The 25,930-nt window shown below is 39.7% G+C and overlaps 1 long non-coding RNA gene across 1 annotated transcript; it reads left to right on the top strand.

Moving 5' to 3' along the window:
- Positions 1-28: 28 nt before the first annotated feature.
- LOC120532118 lies at positions 29-25,930 on the top strand. Its single transcript, XR_005634204.1, has 3 exons — positions 29-135; positions 19,194-19,223; positions 25,287-25,930. It is a non-coding gene; the product is annotated as an uncharacterized LOC120532118 (long non-coding RNA).

Genomic DNA, 25,930 nt, shown 5'->3' with positions numbered 1-25,930 from the left:
AATGCCACAAACCACAGTCAAAGATAAATATATGTCCAGCAGCAAGAAAACAGGATGAAGCAAACGTGCCTTAGCAACTGTCTGAAACTGTTGTTGTCATAAATTCCAGAATTCCAGCTGGGAGAGGAGGCCCAGGTAGGAGCTCGGCAGACTCTGCTTCATTAGTGCTAGAGTGAGCCTTGGGGAGGTTTTGTGTCCTCCTGTTAAAAACAGGTGGCATGGCGTAAAGCACCAGCAGCCTGTTGTGAGTTACTGGGAAAGAGTTTGTGTGACAATGCAAACACCTCCATTTCTTTTATGAGGACTAAGCAATGGACTCTTTGTATGTTTTTTTTCTTTCTTTCTTTGTTGTAATCATCACAAAGTGTATCATAAAATTACAGGAGAGAGTGGGTCTCAACTTCATGTAACAACAAAGGGCTCATCTTTATGCTAATGTACAGCAATTTCTTTACACGAATAGATGGATGGATGGAATTCTACATCCTAAACTCTGTTTTTCTTTTGTTTGTGTTTTGTTTTTCCTTCCTCTGTTATTTTAACAATGGCATACAAGTTAGGTGACTTTCTCAGGGTCATAAAATGAATTGACGGTAAGAGCTGAACAGACCATCCTGGAGTTTCATGTCTAAAGCTTCAGCTGCTAGAGCACAATACCCTACAAAAGGCAAGAATTAGAACAGCTCCTCGGCGGGGCCATCTTAAAAGCAGTATAGGCCCCCAGTCAAAACAGTGCACTGGGCCCCTACCTACACAACCACTCACAGGAATAAAAATTTAAATGGTCGATAAAATTAAACATATACTGCATTTATTGCATTGGCACTACCAACAAAATCAGTGTTTAAACATTAAAAAACATGCTGTACAAAATTTCAACATATAAATGACTAGGGGGCTCTGTCCCCTGCTCGCTTCCCTTGCCCACCCCAGGGTTTGGTTAACCTGATATACATGTTAAAGAGATTGTTATTTTCTGGGGAATTGTTACATATGCATTATTTTCACTTTTACTTTAAAACTTTTCTAAAAGCAATACTTGTCCTTTAATTCCCGGACCCCAGCGTGGTTGAATCTCTTTCTCGCATGACGTATAACGCTGCTCTTGTTGTGAAGGGGGGCGGCTGAACGTACTCTAAGGAGATGCCGTCGGATCAGCTGCTGTCTTTCTGCTGCTGCTGCTGCTGGCGAGCTGCGTGTTTTGCTTGTCAAATGCTGCGCATCGATCATTTAAAAGCCTGTACAGAGGCTGTCCTTTTGCCACTCTGTGTCTCTGCCGCTCGCATTGTGAAGTGGGGGGTAGGGAGCTGAGCGCACGCTAAGGAGAAGTGGTCGGATCATCTGCTGGCTTGCTGCTGCTGCTGGCAAGCTGTGTGTTCCGCTTGTCGTTGTTTTAAGAGCTGGGAGCACATGAAGTGTGTCTGCCAAAAGCATTCGAACAACTGCTAGGTTAGATGTCCGTCAACTTGTTTTTAATGTTGTCTCACTGCCTTGTCTTGCAGGACGTCAATTTGTCTTCCAAGAAGATCACATCTTGTCTCCATCCTAAGATTTTTTTTTTTATAATAGATACACAATTGGTAAACCGTACAGATGGAGATGGCACAGTTTGAAATTACTATGAATTATTTGTTTTTAATCAAGTGTTCAACACAAACATTTGCAAAGTTTCTTTGCAGAGAATTGAGTTGAAGTGACATTAACATATACGCCTTTATGTTATGTAGTGTGTGAGATCCGTACACATACAGGCACATGAGGTTGCAGAGGTGACCGTGATACTAAATCAGAGGCGAATGCCAATGTCTACTTGTAACACAATAACAAATATTTATAGCTTAGTATAGTACTGTATTTATTTATTGACAGCAAGCCACAACATAATAGATTAGCAAAGGGCCCCAATGCTTGTGGGGCCTCCAGGCAGTTGCCCAGAGTGTCCATTCATTAAGATGACCCTGCTCTTCTGTATTTTGAAGAACAAGACAGTAGCCAGTATTTGGAATGAAGGCCATCTAAGAAAAGTTTAGGTTGCTGCTGGAAGAGGTGTTGGTGAGGCAAGCAGGGGGTGCTTACCCTATAGTCTGAATGTGGATCCCAATGCTCCAGTGTAGTGATGGGAACGCTGTTCTGTAACAATGGCGCTGACCTTCGGATGAGAAGTAAAACCAAGGTCCTGATTTTCTGTGGTCATAAAAGCTCCCTGGGCATCCTTCATAAAGTGTAGGGTATATCCTGATGTCCAGGCTAAATTCCCCACTTCAGCCTTGTCATTCTGGTCACCTAATCATCACTTGTCTCCAACTGGCTATCTCTCTCACCACTTTACTGTGTAATATCTCATGAAGGTTGAATGTACTCATGCAAAAATGGCCACCGTTGCATCTTCCAGGTTGATTCTGCACATTAGAGGTGGCTGAAGTGGCTCTCCTGTCGCTATGCAAAGTGCTTTGAATAGTGGGAGAAGCGCTATATAAATGTAAATTATTATTATTATCTGAGCTAGATTAAGCTGCGTGGTCCAGTGGTTAGAATTACTGTGTCACAACTCCAGAACTTTGGCTTCAAATGCTAATACGTATATTGCTCGTGCAGAGTTTGCACATTCTGCTCATGTCTCTGTAGGCTTTCTGTAGTTTCATCTCACATCTGAATTTAGGTTGGTTGGCAGGTAGAATTGGCATTATCATTGTTTGTGTGTGTGTTCTACGTGAAAGGTCCCATTTCTGAAATGTCACCCAGCATTTGATAACAGTAAACTAAACTTAATGAAGCCCACCTAAAGCAAAAATGACTTTTCTCCAGTGGGAAACATTATTACTTGTTGCAAAGGAGAAGAGGCAATTTTACTGTGGTTGAGAAATATTTGCCCCAAGTGATCTTCAGATGTACAACATGTAGTGTACATCAATAGGACTACCATGGAGACAGTCAGCTGCTTTAAATTTCATGCAAGTGGGCACAACACGTCTCAGCTGTTGTTAAGATGGCTCACCAATGCCTTTATTTCTTGAGAGGCTTGCAGACATCCTGGATGTATCTGTCTTTGCTTAACAACTTATACTGGTGCAAGTAGTATAGTAGGGTCTGCAGCTGTTTGCCATTTTCTTCTAGTATTATCTGTAATACTGCTTGTAGCTGTAATGGAAGCTGTAATCATTTCTGAGTTGGCGCTGTAACACATTTAATTTGTTTCCTTGGTCTTCTTGGTGTAACTCACTGTCAATCCAGTAAGCCTTACTAAGCTTCACAAAAAGCAACATGGGAGCTCAAGGAAGAAGAGGGAGGAAAGCCTCACAACCAGTAAACTCAACTCTGTTGGACTTGCAGTCCCGAAGAAAAACCACCAGGTAATGTCTGATTACTACATTTCTGGGTGATTGTCCAACTGCGAGTTCCTGGGTTCAAGAGTATGTAAGACGGCATAGACTGGAAGAGGCTGTCATTTGATGAGCCACCATCACTGAAGAACCAGTCCAAAACAGAACTGATTACATGTGGCAAAGATGGTGGCTTTTAAAGCCCGTATAGGAAATGATGTCTTCAAAGGGGGCAGAACCGGAAGTGACGTCACCTGGACCAGAAGTGATGTCATCAAAGAGAACAGAACCGGAAGTGGCGTTGTCTGGAGCGGATGTTATCATCATCAACTCACCCTCTCTTCCCCACAAAACATTACCAAAATACCTGGAACAGGAGGTGACATCATCAAAGGGGGAGGAACCCGAAGTGACGTCTTTGGAGGCACCAGAATCTTGAAGGATCTTCTGGGAAAGATCTGCCGGGAACTGAGAAAGACACTCTGTGCACCCCACTGCCCCCTGGTTGGATGTTTTATTGCAATTATGTAAGCTGTTTAGCTTCCTCTTACTCGCATGTGTGTGACAAACTTTAAATGGATACATTTGCCACTTTCCCCATCAAACTTCACTCAATAATCCAGAATGACAAGGTAAAAACATGTTTTCAGAATGGTTTGCAAATGTATTATAAATCAAAAACTGAAATCTCTCATTTATATAAATATTCAGACCCTTAATTCAGGACTTTATAGAAGCCCTTTTTGGAAGCGATTACTGCTTTGAGTCTTCTTGGGTAAGTATCTACAAGCTGCACGCCTTGATTTGGGCAGTTTGTTCCATTCTTCCTGGTAGATCCTCTCAAGCACCATTAAATTGGATGGGAAGCCTCAGTAAACTGGCTGAGGTCAAAGTCAATGTGAAATCAATGGTTGAAAAGTAATTAAGGCAATAGATAAAAATGAACTCATAGTTATTAGAAAGAGTCTAACTGAGTGCTTCTGTGAGGCAATTAAACACATACTGTATGTCTACTGTGGCAATGAAATATCTGTAAAACCTCCATTTTGTAATCATTCCCCAGAGACTCCAAATGAATGGAATAATGAGCATAACCTTTAAAACACCAGTTGTATGACTGTAGCTTAGAGCCAGTGCAGTTAATTAAATGAGACTCCCGCTTAATAATGGGAACCACCAAAGATGGGCAGGAGGCTAGAAACCTTTGGAAGTAGCCAGTTATAAAATAAAGATACCAGTAATCAGGAGTTATTGATGGCAAATGTATTTGCCTTATAAATCAATACAATGAGGCTTAAATCAAATAAAGGGCTGTGAGTCCTTATTTCACCTAGTTAACTGCACATGTTTTCACTGTGCTCATCACATAACGTTCTCAAACCCACATAACTCAATTCAAGGCCCCAGGTGACCAGAGCCGATCCCAGCAGTATGAGACACAAAGCAGAAAACTGCCATAGAGAGGGGACAAGTCCATCGCAGGGCCTGCATACTCACACGGGTGCCAATTCTGAGTTGTAAATTCTTATTGTAAGAAATGTGACAAATGAGAGGAGATCATTCAGTCCACCAAGCCTGTTTGTTTAGCTAATAATTTCTATGAGTGTATGTACTGTTTATAACAATGATTGTCATTTATTACCTCTTGACATATTTTCTTGTATTTTTGTAATAATGTCTTAAGTGAAGAGTTTAAAAGGTTGCCAGGATATACTAAACTACTAAAATAAACTTCCAATAGAGGTTATTTATTTCCTCAAAAGTTTGTTAGGCCAGTGCTAATATACTGTAAATTTACAATGAATGCAATTATTAAATCTATTTTGCCTTAAACAACTCTCTCTTGTACGTGGCCTACACTTAAAACAAATTGAGAAACGTCCTGTGTGACTTCAAATACGGATTAGTTTCCTTTTTTAAATTTAACTTGAGGGAGGCTATTTCAGCTTGTATAATTTTGTATGCCATATTTCCGGCTTTTCCACGTCTGACAGTCACTCCTGTCGGCAAGTAGATCCTCAAGTAGTCAGTACAAGTTTGTGAAATGGCAGCGGGGTCATTAGTGCTGCGGGTACAAACAGTGACACGGCAGTCTGAGCAGACCCCAATCACATGTTACATACCCCACCGTGACAAAACATTTAATGAACAAAAGCAAGATATCTGTCTCTTTGGTGAATAAAGTAAAAACTCTCCAACCATCAAAATGGTTAACATAATAACCAAATGCCCCTGAATGATACACCATGTGTAAATGATCTAACTTGATAAAAAAATAAGAAAGTGCTTACTTTGCTACAATTACTATAAGTAAACAAAGTAAAACAAAAAATACGTTTTTTGTCATTTAAATATCGTTAATGGTACTTGTGTGCTTTTTAATAATTTCAAAGTTTTACAGTTGTTAATGTAATAGAGATTTACTTTACATTGTAACTTTATATTATGAACAATTTATGATATTTGACTTGTTGGCAAAAGCAGTTCTACTTGAGGGACAGTTGTGCCATTCTGGATTAGCGTTAATCTCACTCAACAACAGGATTTGAAGTTCATTTCCATGTCTAAGAGTTGTATTTTCTCCATGTGTTGGCACAGAAAATCTCTTTTGGCTTTCCTGTTTCCTTGAACATTCTAACAAAGCAAGTGTTACTCTAATACAAATGGCAAGTGCCAGCTGGCCCGGTGAAGATGGTATGCTTGAGAGTATCATGTTACACACTGGAATCTTAGTGTTAGTCGCTTGGGAGACATCTTCAAGGCTCATATAAATGTAATTGCACTCCAACCCTGGGGTTGGCGCTGTTACCTAATGCCTTTTATCTTCCTTCCTCTGCAGACGCAGTGATTGGCACTTGTATCTTGAATGATGTCACTTCCGGTTCCCAATCACCTTAAACCATCTCTTCCACAGTGAATAACAGCTCCATTGCCATTTTGGAGTCAGTCACATAGAGAGACTTATGTCTGAAAAGAATCTAATTGCTATTTTCCTTGTGTATTTTAAATTAAAGTTATACAGGGTTCACCATGGTGCTCCCAATCTTTATCGGTTTCCCTTGTCTTCATTACAGTGCATAATGCTGCCAACATTCAACAAAAAAAAACTAAGTTGAGAAAACACATGTCCCTCAAGGTATGTTTTAACCTTAGTACATTAACAGACAAAAGAGCCCATGGTGATAAAATTATGTATAGGATAAGTAAAGATTTAACTATCAAATCACCTGTCTACTGTCTTATATAGTGCCTTTTACCCTTTCTATCTGTCTAATATAGTGCCTCTCATACCTCAAATCAGATTTCATTTGTCACATACAGTTATACAGACAGTACAATATTCAGGGAAATGCCCAGCTGCTAAATTCCAAGATTGTGCTTTAAGTACAATATAAAAGTACAATAAACAATAACACATGACTTCATAAATTCCAATAAAAATCCTTCTGTTAAATGACAGCAATAGTATGCATTATATTAAAATGCTAAAATATGTAACAAATGAGTCAATAATAAATTATTTAATTAATTAATAACTTAATATTTTAAATACTGTATATATTCACGGATAAGTTCTCCCGCAGATAAGTCGGGGCTTGATTTTACAGTATAATTTCTGGGATTTTATAATGTCGGTTGTATAAATTGAATGCAGAAAACTCATGCTATTGGTCGAAGAGATTATGATATGCTAACGCCCACTTGAGAGAGTAACCATGGAGCACACGGCCTTTTCTTACTATGTGGGTGTGGCAATGTGCTGTATCAGCGTGTGCTCCTAACCTCTCTCTCGCTCTCTCTATTGCGCCTACGTGACCACATGTTAATACCCAAACTATTCTGAAGTGATATTTGCACTGTTTTGTGTTTTTTGTATCTCACACCCTCATACACTTTTGTCGTAAGAGCATCCCTTATCTACGATGGAGCATTCGATCAGAAGAAAATATGAAGCTGGTTTTAAATTAAACATTGTTGAAGTGGTGAAAGAAATTGGTAACTGCGCTACTGCAACAAAATTCGATGTGTCTGAGAAACTGATGTGAGATTGGAGGAAGCAAGAAAATGTGTAAAAAAAAAATAATTATGTGTCGCATTTTTGAATGGGCATATAAGTTGGGGTCTGATTTTATGATCGATTTTTCGGGTTTCAAGACCCGACTTATATGTGAGTATATACGGCAACCCAACATAAGTGAACTAACAATATGGCATTGTGCAGTTCTAGACATTGCTTATTTGTCTATGTACTGTAATTAAAGGAATTGTCCCTGTGGGGTACAAAGCACAAAACAGATATACAGTCTGAAACTTATCTGTGTTTCAGTGTGCAAATCTATGCTCTGTTATGTTTCTTGTGCTTCTTGTGCTTTGTAGTTAGTATCCCAAGAGGCGGGGCCACTCTGACATCACCAGATCTGACCCCGTCCTCTGCCTATTGAGATCAGGCCATGAGGAGAGAGCATGCATGGTGCATGGAAGTCTGTTGGAGTTGTGAGTATTTGTTATTGGATTTACAGGCTTTTTGTTTTTGTACTGCTTTGATTTTGGTTCATGATATCTGGATCATATATTGGAAATTATTTGCCAAGGACAGTTCCTTTGTAATTTTTTGTAATTTTTGTTTTTTGTCAATAAATAAACTCATTTTATAAAGATCCTTTTTGTAGATTGTTTCTCCAAGATAAGGTTTTATAGTTTATCTTTCTTTTAGAAGGTATTTGGATATTTTGGGACATTAAAATTTATTCTTGAAGCTTCAACCTCTTTATTCCTTTGTAGGCCAAAGCAGGCCTGTGAAGTTAGGAGTCAAGGCCATTGGGGTGAGGCCTAATTCTGTCAGGTATATAGCTGGCTTGTGCAGACTTTTGGAGACATCACACCCATTTTGCTGTGGATTGGACTCCATGACTCTAAGACTCACACTTGTTTAAATGGTGATTTGTTCATTTCTTTAACAGTGATGCCAGGACACCTCCCAGTCTGATCCGACACACGCACCCATCCCACAAAGACACACCAGACTGGAGTAAAAGTTCAAAAATATAAATTATATCAACTATTTACTTCTACTTCTTCATATTTCCCACACTTCTATGTGTGGCCGATGTGATTGATCAACCTTCTCCATACAGCTCGGTCCTAAACCTTCTTCCCAGTCGGACCATTTTTTCTTCAGATCTTCTTTTCCTTTATCCATCCACCTCTGCTTTGGCCTCCCTCACTTTCTCTTCCCCTGTACTTCCATTCCCTTCACTCATTTGCTCACATAGTCGTTGTCTATTGTTGTCACATGTCCACACCACTTCAACCTTCTTTCCTGTACTTTCTTAGATATCTCTCCTACCTTTGTTGTACCTCTGATTGTTTCATTTCTTATTCTGTTCTTTTTTTGTAACTCCACACATCCACCTCAACATTTTCATTTATGCCACATCTAACTTCTTCTCCTGTGCCCCCTTTATTGCCCATGTCTCAGCTCCATACATCATTGCTGTCTTAAAAACCTTATCTTTAACCATAGTTACACAATACTCCTGGTACCTTTTTCCAATTGTTTCATCCACATTACATTCTATGCAACATCTCTGCATCAAATTTTCCATCTTGCACTATCACTGACCCTAGATATATAAATTTATCCACTCCTTTCAATAGCTCTCCCTGCAGGCTAACTTCTGAATCCTGATCATCATAAACCTCATATATTCTGTCTTCTTCCTATGTATCTTCAACCCTCTATCTTCCAACTTTCAATGTCCAACCAGCTTTCTCTATTCTGGTGCTACACAACACAACATCATCAGTAAAACGTACGCACAAGACGAACTGGTCTTTTATCCGACAACTCAACACATCCATAACCAGGTTAAAGTAAGTACATACATTACAAAATACATGACAAACACATATATACTTTTTAAATAGAGACATTGACAAAACCCTTCCCAACGGCTCATGACAGTGACGCACCACAAACTACTAACAAACACAGTCCAGTTTACTGGGTGAAGTTGATGATGAGGTATGGAAAATGTCCAAGTGAGCAACCCTTAGGAAAGATGTAAACTTTTTGCTGCCATATAACGTGAATGTATAATGGTGATCTATATTGGAAGGAGCACACTCTGTATGGCGTTGACTCAGACAAAGAAGTCCCACAAGCAATAAAAATGAGGAACAAAGCACACAAAAATCCAAGAAGACCTGCAGCCCTTGTCAACAATGTGATTGCAAACCACAAAAAGGGGAAGGAAAATCTTTTGCCATCAAGGCTTCCTCCCAACAGCCACTGCACCAGTCGGGTGCCACAATGATCCCACAGAATGCTGGGAATTGTCATTCCTCTCAAGTATTGCTGTTACAATGTAGAGTAACAAAGCTTTTTAATGCTAAAAGTTATTAATTACTGTTTGAGTCATTTGAACAAAGAACAGGATCCATGTTTAAGCAGCAATGATTAGTTATAATCTATCAGGAGATTCGTAATTAAAATGAGCAAATATGAGCAGTAGAAGAGCTGACAAAAGGTTAAAAAAGTTCTCTTCACAGATTTTGATGCACCACATTATGGTTAGGGAGAGAAACCTGACTTCATGTATTAAAGGTTTGGCTAAAGCTTTACAGCCGGATGCCCTTCCTGACACCAACTCTCGCTATTTATCTAAGCTTGGAATCAGCACCTTGTTGGTAAGCTTTGTCCCCATGAAGGGCTACATTTTGACTTCATGCATAGAAAAAGAGGAAGCACTGAGGTGATTTTAATTTCTGCCTATTTTATGATATCAATAGTCAGAAAGTTAATACACCGCTTGTAAGTCACATGACCAAGAAGCCTACCTGAATGCGTATGCACAATGATGTTGGTGGGTCACTGACTTGTCAAAGTGCGATGGACCATACCTCCTGCAGCGGGCACTTCATTGAACAACAGCAGGATGTGACACAAGCGTTTTCATTTCTTCCAAGGGTAGGAGGTGAGCTTGGAGACTGGTATTCTTCATCAGTGCTCATTTGCATCTTGGATCGTCTAATGGGACACTATGATGAGGATAAATGAGAATTAAAAAACTGAGCACCCAGCTGCAATGAACATTTTGCAAGGGCTTAATTGAAACAACAAATAAAGAAAAACAAAAAAAAAACCCTGAAAAGTAACCAGATGGCCATTAAATGTTGATTGAGTTTTGACTCCAACTTGGGCTTTGGATGAGGCTGATTTATATGCAGATGCTTGATGAAAACAATCTGTTGAGAATTTTATGCATTTTTTTGTACTGTTGCTTCTTTAAAAAAAACAGGTCTCTTTTATTTTTTCATGCAGTTTATATTTTACTTATATTTCTTGGAACAATGCTAGAAATGTTTTAAGGAATATTGAATTGAGGAGCTTCAAAAAAAAAAGGTGATGTGCCTTCTAGGAGACCTGAAACCCCAGACACAATTGCATAGGCAACAGTTCTGGGTGAAAAATACTTGTTTTGTCCACTGTGCAAGGCTTCTTCTTTCCATAATATAATTTGTTTGCTCTTTGCTAGGGAAAACATTCTGTATGAGTTTGTGGGGGTTTCTGAGTTTGCCTTCCTTTTATTTTCTGTACCATTTGTTTTCAGTATATTTACTATTAGAGCAATAAGATAATGGCAATTATTTATTTTTGTTGTGTTCTATATAAGAATTTACATATAAGACATTCCTAATCTCTATAAATATAAAATCCATCCTCACTCATGTGCCAGCCTCGGGGCGTATCTTACATCCACTTGTTTGAACATTCTGGTTGATTTTGCAACCTCTCTCATCGCACTAAGTATCATAGTTCACTTGCGATACGGATTTATTTGTGTGAATCCGAGAGGGATGCAGCGGGCCAAGGGGAGGGGGGCAGGGCCCTCCTCACTCACATGCCAGCCTTGGGGCGTATCTTACATCCGCTTAGCTAGCAAATTAGAGAACACATTAACAGTTTTAGATCTGGCTTTTTCCTAGAATTTGCTTGAACATTCTGGTTGATTTTGTGACTTCTCTCATTGTGCTCAGAATCATAGTTCACTATATTCATGCTAATCCGAGACAGAGGCTGCGGGCCGAGGTGAGGGGGAAGCGTGATGTCAAGAGTAGGGAGCCATACAAGGCCCTCCTTGCTGTATTAGAACATTAGAACACTCTAGACGAGAACAGGCCATTCAGCCCAACAAAGCTCGCCAGTCCTATCCACTTGTTTCCTCCAAGAAAACATCAAGTCGAGTTTTGAAAGTCCCTAACGTCTTACTGTCTACCACACTACTTGGTAGCTTATTCCAAGTGTCTATCGTTCTTTGTGTAAAGAAAAACTTCCTGATGTTTGTGTGAAATTTACCCTTAACAACTTTCCAACTGTGTCCCCATGTTCTTGATGAACTCATTTTAAAATACAAGTCTCGATCCACTGTACTAATTCCCTTCATAATTTTAAACACTTCAATCATGTCACTTCTTAATCTTCTTTTGCTTAAACTGTAAAGGCTCAGCTCTTTAATCTTTCCTCATAATTCAACCCCTGTAGCCCTGGAATCAGCCTAGTTGCTCTTCTCTGGACCTTTTCTAGCGCTGCTATGTCCTTTTTGTAGCCTGGAGACCAAAACTGCACACAGTACTCAAGATGAGGTCTCACCAGTGCATCATAAAGGTTGAGCATAACCTCCTTGGACTTGTACTCCACAGATCATGCTATATAACCTAACATTCTGTTAGCCTTCTTAATGGCTTCTGAACACTGACTGGTAGTTGATAGTGTAGAGTCCACTATGACTCCTAAATCCTTCTCATAAGGTGTACTCTCGATTTTCCGACCTCCCATTGCGTATTCAAACCTAATATTTTTACTTCCTATATGTAGTACTTTACATTTCCTGACATTAAATTTCATCTGCCACAAATCTGCCCAAGCCTGTATGCTATCCAAGACCTTTTGTAATGATATAGCAGATTCCAAATTATCTGCTAATCCACCTATCTTGGTATCATCTGCAAACTTAACCAACTTGTTACTTATATTCCTATCTAAATCATTTATATATATTAAAAATAGCAGCGGCCCTAGCACTGACCCCTGTGGAACACCACTCTTAACATCGGCCAGTTCTGATGAGGTTCCTCGTACCATCGCCCTCTGCTTCCTGTATCTGAGCCAATTCTGCACCCACCTAAAAACATCACCCTGAACTCCCACTTCTTTTAACTTGATGCCCAACCTCTCATGTGGGACCTTATCAAATGCTTTCTGAAAGTCCAGATAAATAATATCATAAGCTCCATTTTGATCATATGCTTTTGTTGCCTCCTCATAGAATTCCAACATGTTAGTAAAACACGACCTCCCTCTTCTGAACCCATGCTGACTGTTCAGAATAACTCCTGTCCTTGCCATGTGTTACTAAATCTTATCCTTAATAATTCCTTCCATTAATTTTCCTGTGATGCATGTTAAGTTTACTGGCCTATAGTTGCTTGGATCTGCCCTGTCACCCTTTTTATATAATGGGATGATATTTGCCATTTTCCAGTCCTTTGGAATCTCTCCAGTGCTGTATTGTTTCACTTCTACGCGGGTGAAGCTGCAGGGAATAAAAAAGTTTTCCAAAGACCTTTAATATGTTTATTTTGATACCTTTTGATATATAAAAAATATAGGGTGTATTATAGATTATACCATTTATCTGTGTGCTGATTAGTTCAGCTAAAGTATTTTGAACTGTGCTATGCAAATGAACCTAGTATAGCTAATATCATTACTCTGCTATATTCTTCAGTCTACACAGAGAACTCAGCTGTTAATATGCAGGCTCCATTGGGTTCAACGCTACATGACAGGATTTCAGATTCCTGACTCATTGCAATGGTGACCTTGGCTGTTATTAAAAGAGAGTCTCCGCTACACTTTAATGTTCTCCTCTCCTCTGCAAGCAAGCGTCATCTCCTCTGCTTGAGACTGAGTTTCTAGTGCTGCTGCTATGTAATTCTGGACACCAAACTACAAGAAAGACATAGCAGCACTTAAAGCTGTGCAGAGGAGAGCAACCAGGTGAATCCCAAGGGTCTCAAAAGACTCAGAGAATTAAACCTATTCAGTCTCGAGCAGAGGAGACTGTGCGGGGATCTAATCCAGATCTTCAAAATTCTCAAAGGCATTGTTAAAGTAGATCTAGCAGAATTCTTTAATATTAAAGATGAATCACACCCTCAAGGTCACCAATGGCAATTATGGGGAAGTGAATTTATGGATTGAAGCCAGGAAGCACTTCTTTAACGCAAAGAGTTGTAGGATTCTGGATCAAATTACCAAGACATGTAGTTGAAGCAGAAACCTTGACAACCTTTAAGAAGTATCTGAATGAGATACTGGGACTTCTTAGCTATTATCAAAACAGACAAGCTTGATGGACTGAATGTTCTACTGAATTTCTTATGTTCCTCCTCTCCAGGCTCCAACTCACCTGGCTGAGGCAGATTAGTTTCTTTTATTCTGGATTTGGGAGTACTTCTGGTGCCACAAAATGGCACCTAGGGGTCAGGAAGAATCTCTTTAACAGCTCCACCCCAGGAACCTAAATGGGCCATGCCTCAGGGCAACTCCTAGGCACCGCTGCAGGTGTGAAAATGGGAGCTTGAGGAAAGGGATTGTAAGAACTGGCACACTGGGGAAACACATATTTCCAGGAAGCAGTCCCCACCATCCTTCTAATATAGTTTTATCCTGACTGAGAAAGGCAATACCCTCCATCCATGGGAATCGTCCATTATTAACACCTTCTAGCCAGGATGCCAAACAATCCATCTCATCTGTTACAGTGGGTAGGTATTGGGAATATCTCAGTAGTATTTTATCTTGATGCGAATACATGTTTTTCACAGTACATGATGCTATACACATGCAGATACTGTAATAGTTGCTGATTACCTTCTTAATTTGTTTTTTAAGTACCTAATGATATCATGGGTTATAAAAAGCATAATATCTAGTAAAGCTGCCAAGATAGGTTCCAATCTCACTCTTGTTTTTTTTTTAAATATATAAGCAGAAGTATCAAAGAATTACTTACAGAAATGATGTATTCTGTGGAAATGGAACCTATCCTGGCAGCGTTAATTGCCAAGCAAGAACTGTGAATGGGGCACCAGTCCATCACAGGTGACATGCATGCATACGCACCAATAATTTATAGTCTCATTGGAGAAGGACAAACAAACTGTAATTGCCTTTACTACACTATTGGCACAGCACGTAGACTTATCTTGCTCAACTGGAAGAATCCTAACTCACCTATTCTAAATCAGTGAGTAACTGATGTTATATACTATTTGAAACTGGAAAAAATTTAATTAGTACTTAGAGGATCTGTACAAAACGTTTTTTAAAACCTGGCAGGATCTAATCAATAACATTTTAGAATAAGCATTTCAATTGATTAGGCAGGTTCTCTCCCCTCATTTACTTCATTTATCTTTTTTCACTTATTAATTTATCTATTCGCTTATCTTTACTAGCACAACGTTTTACACTGCTGGCCTAGCTCTCTTTCTCAGAGATGGTGGTTGATTTGGTTGGAACCTTTTTTTTATTTTTTGTAAAACTTGAGCTCTGTGTATGGAATGTTATTTGATTTTAATAAAATCAGTTAAATTAAAAAAAAAATAAATTATAGTCTCAAGTTGACCTAACATTCACCCCTTTTGGATGAGAGGAGAAAATAAGAGCATCCAGAGAAAGTCCTGTTCAGACTTAAAGGGAACGTACAAACTCCACACTTACAGCAACAAGACACAACATTCAATCCCAATGCTCAATCTGTGAGACAGCTAACCACTGTGCCACTATGCCTTCCCACCAAGTAATATTAATGCTCACAGTAATTATTCGATTTTTCTGTACTTCCTCCATATTTTGTAATAACTCAGAAGACAATCAAATCGGGACAGGCTTCAGGCTGTAAATCAGTACAGAATACAAGAGGTTCCGAAACATAATGGGTGGAACAACCCAGATTTTGCCTGTTAAGCCTTTGGCTTTACCTCGTGTCCAATACTCCAGAGAGAAGGTTGGCCAACTGCGACCCAATTTTGGAACAAGCAGGGTTCAGAAAAGAAATTATGCAGATGGTTTTGTTTTAAAACACATTAAAGAAAGTGAGGTTGTCCTCAAATTGTTGCTTTTTAAAGAGCACATTATCTTATGGGTAATATTTTCTTAAAATATCCATCAAATTAGTAATAAAAAGCAACCACTTGCACACAAACATGTGCTCTGCATCTGTCTTCCATAGCAAAGTGCCCTTGGTCTGAATTTTCTCTGTACTGCTACAGTACGGTACTTCTGTTTTCTAATAAATATGTAATACATTCCTATAACATCATTTTATTGCATTACAACAGATTTTCTCCAACCAAAGTCATTTATCGTTTTAATTTTTATTTAACAATGTGGAACTCTGGAAAATAAAACATGCTGTATGTCTAATTCTGCGTTTTTTGGGTTATTTTAATGATTAAGTACACCAATGTTTAATATCTGCTATGTAGGTTATGGATATAATAAGTTAAAATTAAACTCTCTCTGGAAAATATGATAATGTACAGAAGAGAGATAAAATTTGTGCATCTTCTTTGTGCCAAAGCATGTCCCGTTGTGGAATATTTAATGGATATCATCAGTGAATTGCAATCTATTTGCAATAAATTCTCTATTGGAGCCTGGTCTGGTCTGTCCCTGGTGCAATCAAGAATATTTACTTTGTTCCTTCTTTTGTGCACTCTTTTGTGGTTTGGGTGATTGTCTGGCTGAAATTTGAATTTTCCACCCAATTCTTAATGATGAAAGCAGAGCTGTTTTTCGAGTACTATTCTCTCATAGTTTGTACAATTCTCTCACAAACACGATAAGATTGTCAGTTTCCTCTGATGAAAGACCTGGCCATCCCACAATACAATGCGATTTATTTTTGTATAATCCAAAATTACACAAGAAGTGCCACAATGGGCTTTAACAGGCCCTCCCTGTCCCACAACTGACAGACCTAAATGATTATAAATTAGCTCTCTTAAAAGATGAAACGATGAACTTTAAACATACACCATGTTTTTCCAAATCTGCTATGCACTTTGATACTCTCCTTAATTCACCTTCTTAAGAGCAGTTTAAGCCTTCAACTTCCTTCACAGTGTGCTTGGCAGCTCAGACTGGAGACACGGCTGACTGTTTACTGCAGAGACGAAGCCCCTCACAGCAGCTATGAAAAATCTCTACAACAGCAACAACAACATTTATTTATATAGCACACTTTCATACAAAGAATGTAGCTCAAAGGGTTCTACACAGTGTCAAAGGGAAATTTACAAGAAAAGAAAAAACAAATAAGATTAGGTAAGAATATTAAGAAAAAGTAACAAAGGAAATTAAATAAATCAACCCATGTAATTTTATAAAACATAGATATATAATTAGTAGAAATGTAGCATCCTTATATACAATATCATATTCTAAGTCTCTAAAGATGAGTCTGGTAATGTAAGATGGCCAGAAAGACATAAAAACCAAAAAACTACAGTTAAGCTGGAGGAAAAATACAAAATCTGCAGGGATACCAAGGCCAAAAGACCACCAAGACCCTGCTGTGCATTCTACCGAACACAGATGTCCTTAACTCATTCCTCACTTTTTCCAGGCTTCATCTGAGAGGATTCAATGCAGTCGCTTTCACTGACAGCTGTGGCACTCACCTTCATCCCAACATCAGATGTGGCTGCACAAGATTCTGATCAGATGGTGGTGGTGCACAGAAAAACCAGAAAAGAAAGTAAAGAAAAGCAGAGATTAGTGAAGACTGCAAATCCCCGAAAAGTAAAAATGTAGCTATAAAAAATTCTATTTAATACTGTCCAAAATGTTTCAAGGGCAAGACCCAACCTGTGAATGTTGCAATCGAGTTCTAGCCTCACTGGGTCACATTTTTTGGGTCAGCACCAAATTAACAGCATTCTGGGTCAAAATCTTTAAATGCCTTTCAGGCAGACTTGGTGTCACATTCCCTCCTAATCCATTAACAGCTGTGTTTGGTGGACTCCCAGATGCCTTTACTACACTATTGGCACATAGACTTATCTTACTCAACGGGAAGAATCCTAGCCCAACTCTTTTAATTCAGTGGGTAACTGATATTATATACTATTTGAAATTGGAAAAAAATCAAATTCTCGTTTAAAGGATCTGTTCAAAAATGTTTCAAAACCTGGCAGGAACTAATCAGAAACATTTTAGAATAAGTATTTATATTGGGGGTAAAGACTCCTTTCTCTCTTTACTACTCTCAACAGCTTTGCTCTGGCTGTTGGCCTTCCTCTCTTTCTCATGGGTGGGAGTTGATTTCAGATTTAGTTTTGTTAATTTTGACTTGATTGTATGGAATGTTATATGCTTTTAATAAATTCAATAAAAGATCCCCAAAAAAAAAAAGAAAACACGGTGGCACATTGGTGGCATTGCTACCTTTGCAGTAAAGAGACCAGAGTTAACATCCTGTGTGGAGTTTGCATATTCTTTTTGGTTCTTCATGGGCTTCCTCCCACAGTCCAAACACGTGCACGTTAGGTGAATTAGCAAGTACTGGCTGGGATAGGCTCCCCAAACTCGTCTGTATTAAGAGGGTTAGGAAATAACTAAAGAGTGAATGGTTCCTGGCTGAGATGATGATATCTATGGTAGCTTCCACTTACTACATTCACCAAACCAGCTCATTCCTAGGAAAACAAAGTCGTGAAAGCTGCATATGCAAGGTAGCAAGAGTAATTATATGAGTGATATTTTGACTTTGCACTTGGCCAGACTTAATAAATGAAACCATCAACAGAATAGATAAGGTGAAAAGTAAACCCTTAAAAAATCAAGTATTTCACATTCCTAAAAACTTGTGAGTTGCTCATACACTTGCAGCAGGATAGAATTGTTCATTCACAGAAAATCATGCCACACATGGCACAGATCCATCCTCATGGGAAGCAGAGAGGGTGAAAAGCTGGCAGCAAGGCACCTTAAATGTGATGACAGCTGTCAGGGAGCATTTTAAGGCTTCAAGCACAAATGCACACTGTTCAGTTTTGCTCTTCTTTGTCATAACAAGGTGTCAAGGGTCACAACTTAATGAAGCAAGAAATTTACAGACCAAAACGTGGACATTAAATCTTTCAAGTTTGTTCGATGTTTTACTAGTCCTCCCAATGTTTAGTTTATATTTTTTAGAACACATTAGCTGTTATGTCTTCTTCTGCTCTGGTGATCAGAACTGCGCACGATATCCCAGATACTGTCTCAGTAGTGCATTATTGAGTATAATGCCTCCTGATTTATATTCAGTTATTTTTTCAATATGACTGAAAGAATTATTTTCCCTTTTAATTGCAACTGGCTATAAAATGAGAATGTTAAACCAACATAAATCCCTCATCATTTTTAGTAATTGTTCCCTGTAAGAGAGCGTCATTGATCTTGCGATTATATATAACTTGCCGATTGGGTACATTTGTAAAATAGGTTAAGGAAACAAAAAAAGGTTTATGTTTTTTTAAATGGTGAACGTGTTATTATTGCTAGCTGTCCCATCTGGCATCTACACTGCCTCTCAGTCAATATCTCGGATCTTGTGAGTCAAAAATTTGAATCCCATTGGATTCCACAATTGATGTAATTCCTTGCTGGGTTGTAACCATGAATGGTGCCAAATCTGACTTGTTGTCTTATTTCAAGGTGGACAGATTGTAGTGCTTAAATTATGAAAAGAAAAGCCGGCAAAGCAGGAGTTAAATAACAATCCTTTGATTCTTCTTTGTGTTTTTATATTACAGTTGATGGAAGTAGAATGTGACGTAGCCCAGGTAAGTAATGTTAAGCTCTGGTCATTTTATCTGCTATTCCAGCTTCAGTATGTTTCACATACTCTGAGCCAGCAGGTGCCACTGGTGTCTAAACTGTAAAACACAGGAAAAAAAAAAGAACACTGGGACCCCCAGGGTCAAAATTTTGCGATTCAAAGTAGTCTCTCTTGTCTGTACATTCCTAGAAAGCAACTATGCAAAATCTGATCCAGATCAGTCAAAGGGTGTGTTCTCTGAGCAGAGAACATACAGACAGACATTTTGTAGGTATTGCTTTTATCTAACTGTAATATATTGCACTTTTATACATCTTACTGCATTTTCCATTTGTTTGCTAAATTTCAAACTACTTGTTGAAGTTTTTCTTTGCTGTCTCCTCACTATTTTTCCACCAATAATGACAGCATCTATGAATTTCACATGATTACTAGCTAGAAAAGAATCAACGTCATTATTATACAGAATTAGAAAACTTTATTTTTGATATGCTTTGTTAATCCCCAAGGTGAAACGTTCTTTTTGCATGACCTTTTGAGGGTAATGGTAAAAACACAGAACCCTGACTCTGCTGGTAACCTTACCTCATATTTTTCTCTTATCTATACTGTATTGTCAATGGTCCGGTAACCAGCTTGTACTCTGACTTCAAATGTTAATTCTGTTAATTGATTGTGGAATCATGTCAGATACTTTATGAAACTCTACGTGCAAGGATTCTAAAGAAAAAATAAATATCCTAGAGAATCACATATGTCCTAATTAGATACAGTAACTAATGACAGAGCCCCAAACCCCAACATGAACACTCCAAGACTGTCCCAGGTTCAAATGAATAAGTGTTTATTATATAAATACCTCACAAAATAGTACCAAAACACAAGTTATCTCTCCTCCAATCACCCCTCCTCTATCCACCACATTGCCCTCCTCCGGTTAGTATTGCTCGTCCTCCTCTGAGCTCCGACTTGCCTGGACAAGGGAGTGTGGTCCCTTTTATTGAGGACCCAGGACTACTTCTGATGCCAGGGCTGTTGCCCACTGGAAGCACTTCTGGGCCACATGGAAGTCCCACATAACAGGGAGTACATCTCCCTGCAGCACCCTCTTGCGGCACCTACAGACCTCAGCCGGGCTGCCCTGCTGGACTACAGTTCCTGGGATTCCCTGCTGGTTCCCAAATAGGTGCCGATATCAAGGGTTATTGCTGTCTAGTAACTGGATGGAATAAACACGCCCCAGAGACAGTTCTTTCCTGTCCTGCTCTTTTGTCCCAGCCAGAGAAGGTGCTACACACATGTCAGATCTGGGCTTGCCGCCTGAGTAAGAAACTATCTTCTCTTCTGGCTGGGATGTCCATCTATCCATTAGGGAAGCCTTGTCTGGGTGAGACATCAATTCCCTCTCTCGGCCGGGTTGCCTTTCTGTCCATTTCAGGCCTCCTATCCGGGTAATGTATCTTGCCGATTCCTTGTCGGGATGCCCATGCAACCTGTGTGCCACCTACACAAGAAATCCAAAAATAAATGAATACATTGACAATACTCCCGTAGTTGGGCTCACGTCCACTCACTAGCTTGATTCTGTAACCAAACCCCTTGAAAGAAGTTGGACTCTCCTTTACTCTGGAGTGGCCTGGGGAGGAAGGCATCGGGCAGGAGTGGGCTTCTTTATTAGTCCCTGCCTGGGTGATGCCACATTCGAGTTTGTTGAGGAGAGGGCTGCCTCTGTGCAGCTGAAGGTTGTGGAGAGGACGAGGACTCTGACTGCCATATCTGACCATGCACCAATTGTCAGCACATTTTTGAGAATCTTCACAAATCCCAACCCCACCCATGCTCTTCTATGAAATGTTGATGTATTACAGTACTCAATCCGCTTTTCAATCTACCGCCATTGTATTGAGCTGATCATAGTTTTGCCATAGAGGCACCTCAACTCAAACTTCGCTCTTCGATTGGCTATCACTGTACTGCAATGTTTGAAGTTTTATTTTCCTGGCACTTTTTTTATAGTACCAGTGCTTCAAAGCTGCATGGAAGATCCCCAACTCTTTGATCGAATGTCACTGTATCACTATAAAACTAGTCAGTCAGTCAGTCAGTCAGTCAGTCAGTTTCCAACCCGCTATATCCTAACACAGGGTCACGGGGGTCTGCTGGAGCCAATCCCAGCCTACACAGGGCGCAAGGCAAGAACAAATCCCGGGCAGGGCGCCAGCCCACCGCAGCTATACTGTAATTAGTACTGCCAGTAATTTGGTTCTGCATATAAGTGATGTTCATAAAGTTTGAATATATGCATGCGCCTAGTGGGGTAGTGAGATAAGGTGGTCTTTTGAGTTTTGACACCCTAAGGCCTGTAAGCATCTTAATCTGGCCTTGCTTAAGAAATATAAGCTACTGTACATAATTGGCCGTAGACCCGCCATAATCAACAACAGTTCACCAATCTTTGCAATTTTTGCATCACTTGAGTGGGAATCTGGTGTTTAAGAAAGCTATTTTATCCAGTTCCAGCCTGTTTAGACCCAGTTTATAATAACATTATTGTTTAAAATGCAAATAAAAAAACATTCATTTATGTGATCTTTGTATACAGTAAATGTAAGTACGTTCTCATTGTTATTTTGAAATGTTACAAAAATGTTAAATTAAAAATGTGACAGCTGTCTTTTTGAGGAGATTAACAAAAATGAAAAATGCTCCAGTTAACAAAATGTCTGAATGTTACATCATGCCTACATTTTCTAATTTGTTATGGTATAGACAACACTTTGGTCCCATTTTTCATTGCTTCAGCATATTGCCTCCAGAGGTTTCTTCCATCCATCCATTGATTATCTAACCCACTAATTCCAATTTAGAGTTGCAGGGAAGGGTTTGCGTCAATATAAAAGTTTAAATTCTTTTCAGATTCACACAGTCTTTCCCTCGGAGGAGCCCCCGCCCTCCAACTTGGCTGCCCGCCCCAGAATCCCCAGCTGCACCCCAGCACTCCCCTGCCTAAGGGCTCTTGCTTCATCTCTCTGAAGTGAAGTCCACCTTTTCTCATACCGCTCTTGAGTTAGGTTCAAAGAACACACGACATCAACCTTGACATGCTCAGTTTATAAATATCACGTGGAGTGAAAATACTGTGAGAGTAATTCATTTATCCAACTGGCTCTGCATTTAATTAAACTTCACTTGTGTGCATTAATTATCTTCATTGCAACATAAACATTGAAATTTTCTAGAGTTGAGGCCTTTTTATTTTTGATACAGAATTTTGTTTATTACAAAACAATCATTATTGCTTCAAAAGATAACTTGTGGGTAACTTATTTTTCTCAGGCTGCAAGGAACAGCTTGATAACATCAAATCTCGGCTTGGAACTGCTGGAAGCTCTCTTTGTAATCAGAACTAGATGAAATACTTATCACCTTGGGGGACAGCAGCCTGTTTTATTGCTTACTTTATTTTCACCTTCAGGAGGTTCATAGCCTTTCAATTCACACAGAACATTCAACGTTTTTTTTCCTCCTCAGAATTGGAATGAAACACGATTATAACAGCAGAAGTTTCTCTGCCTATAAATTGATTTTACTCTTTGTTCACTTAATAAAGTGGCAAACCATCGTGATTCAGCTGATTCTTTTAGTGTGTTGTGAATTATAGGGAGTGCTCATAGTGGCCCTGTACCCAGAATAATGCCAAGAAGTTACAAACACAAGATTTTTCTTTGTAAATACATATAAGAAGAGAAATGCAAAGGGCAAATCACCATACAAACTGCTTAATAAATACTGGCAGCCTCCTTGAGACTTTTGATTACAGGCTATTGTGGACTATGGCCGGCAGGTTATCCCGGCCAAGACCCCCAAGCCGCCAGATGGAGCCCTCCCTGCAATGTGGAGATGCCCCAAATTCCAGCAGGGCATCATGGAATATGGAGTTGTAATACACAGCCCTGCTGGATAACTTCGGGGCCGCCAGGGGACGCTGCAGGGAGACACAGAGACATTTGGTTTTCCTACAGCCCGGAAGTACTTGCAGGTCACGAGGACGGAAGAAATGAAGTGCTTCTGGGCTGACAAAGAAAGAAGAGTTTTGATTTGACCTGGAAGTGCTAGGAAGTCACATGGACTGCAGATTAAGGAGCACTTCCGGGTCACAAACTATAAAAGGACTGTGGCAACTCCCAGATGATGAGCTGAGCTGGGTGGTAGGAGGGCAACACGTCTGGGAGTGGAGGATTGCGATTTTTTGGATTAGTGTATTGTTTATTGAGAATAGTGGAGTGGTGGTGCTTTGTGCACTTTATTATTATAATAAATAATTATTATTGGATTTTTACCTGGTGTTTGGCGTGGTACCTGAGAGTTCAAGGGAGCAATAGCGCCCTCTACTGCTACACTATCCATGAGGTGACTTGTCTAGTTGCCCAAATCATGACATATGCAGTAGTCAGTCCCTTTACATTCCATCTTCCTCCTTACTTCTCTCTATGTCTGGATGCTCTTCGCCATGACATCAGTGGCCTAGTGGACGACCCTGCTGCCCATGTGAGGTGGATGGGAAATTGAACCCAAAGGCCCCCTTCATCAGATCTCCAGAAAGTCAGCCACAATATTATATATTTAATTTTCGAAAACAAAAAGAAATATTTGTGCATGTTTAGCTTAAACTACAGTTTCAACAACATGGTAGCACAGAGTCACATTTAATCCTGACAGCACAATGCACAGGTAGGGCCCGCATCACCATTAAGGCAAACTAGGCATTCACCTAGGGCGCAGATCATAACGGGGAAAAACCCAGCTGCATGGGCTAGCTACAGAACAGTCAGTTGGCACACTAAGCTTGGCCTTAGGGCACAAAATAACCTAGCACTGGCACTGTGCAGAAGCCATGTTTGATCAAGATATGCAAGGCACCCTCACTCACAAAGGACTTAGTCAAAGTCGATACACCTTTTGAAATGTGAATGGAAATATGAAGTACCCATACTGACTTCCTGAGAATGAGGAGCAAGCGGTACTGGTTAAAGTACACAGAGAAGTCAATGCCATCTAAATACTTTGTCAAAAGTAGTTAGCTCACAAAAGCTAAGACTTTGATAGGCCTCACTGATCTGATGTCCATGGAATTGAAACAGCATGTTCGGTGATGTTATCAAGCATTAGCAAGATGCAAGACATATGTTTGTTAGCTTTGCTCGAAAAAACGTACAGTACTTTGAGTGGTTTCTTGGTTATTTTCATTCAATATGTCCGATTAGTAACACTGGTAATGATGCGTCACTACTCCATGCTCTAAAATGGCTGCAGAGTGCAAGTGATCTCCATCTTGGTAAGCAGACCACAGGCTTTGCTTTAAGACTAAGGATGGATGAGCCTTCTAGAAAAGACAATCTAATTAAAACTTTCGTAAACCCTTTCATAACTGCATTTCTTTTGGTGACCTTGAGGAAAACAAATGACAGTAGCTTAATCTGTTCCTTGAATATTCTCTATATGTGTTTTTTGTCCAGATATCGAAGGTAGCCACAGTAAGATATACAGAGTACAAGTCATGTCAGTCAGTCTTCTTCTAACTCACATAGTCCCGAACAGGCTCACTGGGGGTGCTGCAGCCTATCCATGCTAGCATAGGGTGCAAGGCAAGAACAAACCCTGGGCAGGATGCCAGTCCTTCACAGTGCGAACCAACACACACACACACACACACACACACACACACCCCAACCCCACACTATGGCCAATTTAATACCACCCTTGACTGTGGGAGAAAACCTACACAGACATTGGGAAAACAAGTAACCTCCATGCACAGAGGACCCAGGGCATGAACCGTGGTCTTCTTACTGCAAAACAGCAGTGCTACCTCTTCACTGCAATGCCACCCTAGTCTACAAGTCTGTCTTTTAGATTTTATATTTGAATGCTTACACTTTTAGTATTGTCACACACGCACATCAGTGGATCTCTCTCTCCAGGCTTATCTGAAGTACAGTATGTACTACCACCCTGGGTCAATAGGAGGCACTGGTGCTAAACATGTCCTTTTCTGTTCCATCCACAGTGCCAAGAAGACACCCAGTGAGGGTATTTGACTCTGCACCTTTCAGTCTCCCAACTACATATCCCATGTCCACCAGAAGGAGGCATCACTCTGCTAAAAGAGCACACTGCAGGATGAAGCTCCTAACAAAGTGATTTAATGAGGCATCCCAAAGCTAAAAAAGTATTCCTGATTTCTGGAAGCTTGCTTGTTCTTTTGTTACACTATAGATCACGATTTGTTTATTACTTTCTTTGGATTAATCAGTGATGACCAGTTTGGTGCCCCAGTATTTTGTCTTTTGGACCTGCACTACTTCATTCAACCACAGTATCCACCCATATTTGACATAAGAAAATTATGTTTTGGCACTTTTATAATATTAAATAACTTGCTTTATAGTAGATGTCTTTTTTCTTTGACGCTTCTCCAGCATATGAATGTTCATTTGTTTTTATGATGGCTGAAGAACTATGACCTGGCTATGCTCTGCCCATCATCCCGTCCTTGTGTTCCACCAGATAATAAAACCACCCTGGTATCTCACCCATGTTGTATGATAATTCTAGATAATATAAGGGGGGCCTGCCCCCAACAGATGCACTATGTTGCTAAAATAATTCTCCAATTAAGGAGGACTTTTTTTCCCCAAATGTTATTTTTAA

This window comes from Polypterus senegalus, chromosome 7 (genome assembly GCF_016835505.1).
Source record: "Polypterus senegalus isolate Bchr_013 chromosome 7, ASM1683550v1, whole genome shotgun sequence".
Lineage (NCBI taxonomy): Eukaryota > Metazoa > Chordata > Cladistia > Polypteriformes > Polypteridae > Polypterus > Polypterus senegalus.
The sequence above is the reverse complement of the archived record's forward strand: the minus strand, read 5'-3'. Positions and strand labels throughout refer to the sequence as shown.